Below are 4,173 nucleotides of genomic sequence, written 5' to 3' on the forward strand. Positions count from 1 at the left end.
CCTCCAACTCCTCCTACCCCTCTTCTTCCACCTCCCCCTCTACCTCCACCTTCCCCTCTCCCTCCGTCTTCCCTTATCCCTCCGCCTCCCCCTCCCCCTCAGCCCCTCACCCTCTCACCTTCGCCCTCACCCTCACTCTTTCTCCTTCTCTTTCTCTCTTTCTTTCTTTCTCTCTTTTTCTCCTTCTCTCTCTTTGTCTTTTTTTCTTTATCTCCTTGTCTCTTTGTCTCTATATCTCTTTGCATTTTTTCATCTTTCCCCCTTGCCTCCTTGCCGCCTTCCCTCTTTGCCTCTTTCTTTCTCTCACCCTCACTCCCACTCTCACCCTCACCCTCACCCTCACCCTCACTCTCGCCCTCGCCCTCGCCCTCGCCCTCGCCCTCGCCCTCGCCCTCGCCCTCGCCCTCGCCCTCGCCCTCGCCCTCGCCCTCACCCTGACCCTCGCCCTCACTCTCACCCTCACCTTCACCCTCATCCTCGCACTCACCCTCGCCCTCGCACTCACCCTCACCCTCACCCTCGCACTCACCCTCACCCTCACCCTCACCCTCGCCCTCGCCCTCGCCCTCACCCTCACCCTCGCCCTCGCCCTCACCCTCGCCTTTACCCTCACCCTCATCATCACCCTCGCCCTCACCCTCACCCTCGCCCTCACTCTCACCCTCACCCTCGCCCTCGCCCTCACTCTCACCCTCAACATAGCCCTCGCCCTCGCCCTCGCCCTCGCCCTCGCCCTCGCCCTCGCCCTCGCCCTCACCCTCGCCCTCACCCTTACCCTTACCCTCACCCTCACCCTCACCCTCGCCCTCACCCTCGCCCTCGCCCTCGCCCTCGCCCTCACCCTCACCCTCACCCTCGCCCTCGCCCTCGCCCTCGCCCTCGCCCTCGCCCTCGCCCTCTCCCTCTCCCTCACCCTCGCCCTCGCCCTCGCCCTCGCCCTCGCCCTCGCCCTCGCCCTCACCCTCACCCTCACCCTCACCCTCACCCTCTCCCTCTCCCTCTCCCTCTCCCTCACCCTCACCCTCACCCTCACCCTCACCCTCGCCCTTTCCATCACCCTCGCCCTCACCTCCACCCCCGCCCTCGCCCTCACCCTCACCCTCACCCTCGCCTACACCCTCGCCTACACCCTCGCCTACACCCTCACCCTCACCCTCACCCTCACCCTCACCCTCACCCTCACCCTCACCCTCGCCCTCGCCCTCGCCCTCGCCCTCGCCCTCACCCTCACCCTCACTCTCACCCTCACCCTCATCCTCGTCCTCGCCCACGCCCTCGCCCATACCCTCACCCATACCCTCACCCATACCCTCACCCATACCCTCACCATCACCCTCACCCTCACCCTCGTCCTCAACCTCAACCTCAACCTCATCCTCATCCTCATCCTCAACCTCACCCTCACCCTCACTCTCATCCTCATCCTCATCCTCATCCTCACCCACACCCTCACTTTCACTCTCATCCTCACCCTGAATTATCTTCTCCCCGTTCCTGTTGTGACCATTGTTTACGGGATTAACTTTCAAGATGCGTCACCTGTATGGACTTCTATTTGACAAATTATCTAACAGGTACCAAACATGGTAAAGGACACAATTGCAATCGCCTAAATCTGTTTCTCGTTGAAATTTACGTTCTAATGATATCAAATGTTTGCTGACGAGCTGGTATATTAGATTTAACATATTATTAAGAAAGTTGTATATATTGCTTGTTTTCGAATATCTCCAGGAAGCATTGCTTACCCCTCCACAGGCGAGCATGGTGTGATGGTACCGCTTTCGAACTCAAGTTCAGTTTTCTGATTTAGTCCCTGCGCAGGGCTAAGAAGCGTTAGTACACTCCAAGTCGGTACTCCAACTCTGGTGGGCAAGGAGTTGTGTGCGTGCGTGTGCGTATGCGTGTGAGTGCGTGTGCGTGTGCGTGAGTAAGGTCACAGGGTTACACATAGGTCGGACCATATACGAGCTCTGACTTCTCATCCTGCAAGGTAATAGTTGTCGAAAACGAGTCCAACGAGTGACCCAAACCCGTAGTAAATCATATGCACACGTACATTTTTTTTATTTATTTTTTTATGAGAAACGGAATACTGTTTCAGCATTGAACAAATCCTCCTCCACTTTCGGTCACTCTCCGAACCCTCCATTCATTCTAATTAAACCTCAAACTATCTGAAAGCTTAAGTGAGATTAATTATACGCTGTCGTCCTCTATGCGATCATGCAATGTGTTTCAGACTAATATTCTCGAAGCTCATTGCCTTCCCTACTTGTGTTCTCTCTCCTGTAGTTAATTTTTACTCTGGGTGCGCTTGTGTACATTGTCCCGCGTGGTACGTTAGGACAACGCCCCTAGACTACGATTACTGTACACCATTCAGGTCACCATTCAGCACTGTAGCAACACAAATGCGGAGGCAGCCTTACAGTAATTCAATTGTTTTAATTGACCACAGCAACACAGATGAAAGATGTTAAATTTGGTCATTTGTTCAATAGAAGCTAGCAAATGTACAGTCACCTTACCTTAATCAAAACCTTAAGAATAATCTTAACACTGGTGATTTGTGTGAAATAACCATACAGAAAACAAAGAGCACGTTCTCTTGTATTGTCTTACACTCGCTCACTTGACAGTTCCTTAAAACCTCTTCACAACGAGACCAATTGGGTTGCTGTTTCCGATTTCCAGATGCCGTGAAGTCTTCTGCAACAGAAAACGAGAGAACGAACAAATTAATATACGGCAAGTGGACTTACTATCTGTGAATTTCTATTGCTCTGGTTATTCTGAAACGGTATAAAGGTCATGGACTTGGCCGAGGGTGACTGCATCTTGGCAGAAATTTCTGACCCTATATATGTATATATTTTTTAAATTGTATATTTGGGTCTTTTCAATAAATTATAAAGTCAAACTGATCACAACAGTTTGACCTTTTGCGCTTGGGTTTTCTCATGCTATATATATAACATCAGCTAATGTTTAATTTTGGATGAAATGCCAATAGTTTTATCCTACGGTTTATATCATACAAAAGATAAGGAAATAAAATGAAAAATAAAAAGATTAGGTCTCGATATTTTGTTATCAATTTATCTCGTCTATTTATATCAGCGACCCTTTAATGTAAATGTCTTTAAATTTAACCAGTGGGACTTGGTAAGCAAATTACATCAAAATCCACAAAGCTAATCTTTGTTTGTATTTAGGAGTCGAATCTTACTGAAATTCTTCGATCATGTTCAACCAGTGATTTTTTTTTTATCATAGCTAGTGCCCAACAATTTCGATTGAAGAGTTATCGGTATTCTCTCTTTTAAATATTACTATTATTATTATTATTGCTTTGTCTTACCATCCCTTCATGAACATCTGTTTGATTAATATACTCACCATTCCACTCCCACGAAGTGGATAGTGAGAAAGCCTTGGTAGGGCGAGCTTAGGTTTTTTGGGCCAATATTTGGGTTGCCTTCCTGCCTGGCCAAAGCTGTCGGGAACCAACGCAAGAAACACACGGCAGGTCCCGGGAGTCGAACTCACGAACACCTATTCATGAGCTCGATACGTTATCCACTAGGCTACCACACGGCCCTTGACAAAAGAATAAATGAATAAATAAATAAATAAATAAATAAATGAATAAATAAATAAATAAATAAATAGATAAATAAATGAATAAAAATAGATAAATAAAAAAAAAATCCTCTGAAAACAAAATTAAGATAATTTCTACCATGGCTTGCTTATCAAGTTTTATTCTGGTTTGTAAGTTGCTACTCTTTATCTCTTTTTCAATCAAATTACTTCAAATATGTCCAATTGAACAGTTTCTGTTTAATTTCAGTCTTTATCAAACCAGATAACTGAATGAAATAGTTTGTTCCGGGGTTAATAGATGTTTAGGTCTTTATTTTATTAACGAGACGAAAAAAAAATCCTTGTTTTCTCATATATGGGCATAATCATCAAGAAAGAAGAGAAGTATCATGTGGGTAACCAAGAAGTACCACGGTAATCAATAAAATTCTAGTATCAGCTGATATAAGAGGAACTGACATCAGACATGGAAGGGCTTAGAGTGTTTTCATCCACGCTGATGTAAAGTAATATTCCAAAACTTGAACTTCCAGAGAAGAGCTCCAGAGGATCAAAGACATCTTG

This window comes from Oratosquilla oratoria, chromosome 26 (assembly GCF_046742065.1).
Source record: "Oratosquilla oratoria isolate Oo_2021 chromosome 26, ASM4674206v1, whole genome shotgun sequence".
Taxonomy (NCBI): domain Eukaryota; kingdom Metazoa; phylum Arthropoda; class Malacostraca; order Stomatopoda; family Squillidae; genus Oratosquilla; species Oratosquilla oratoria.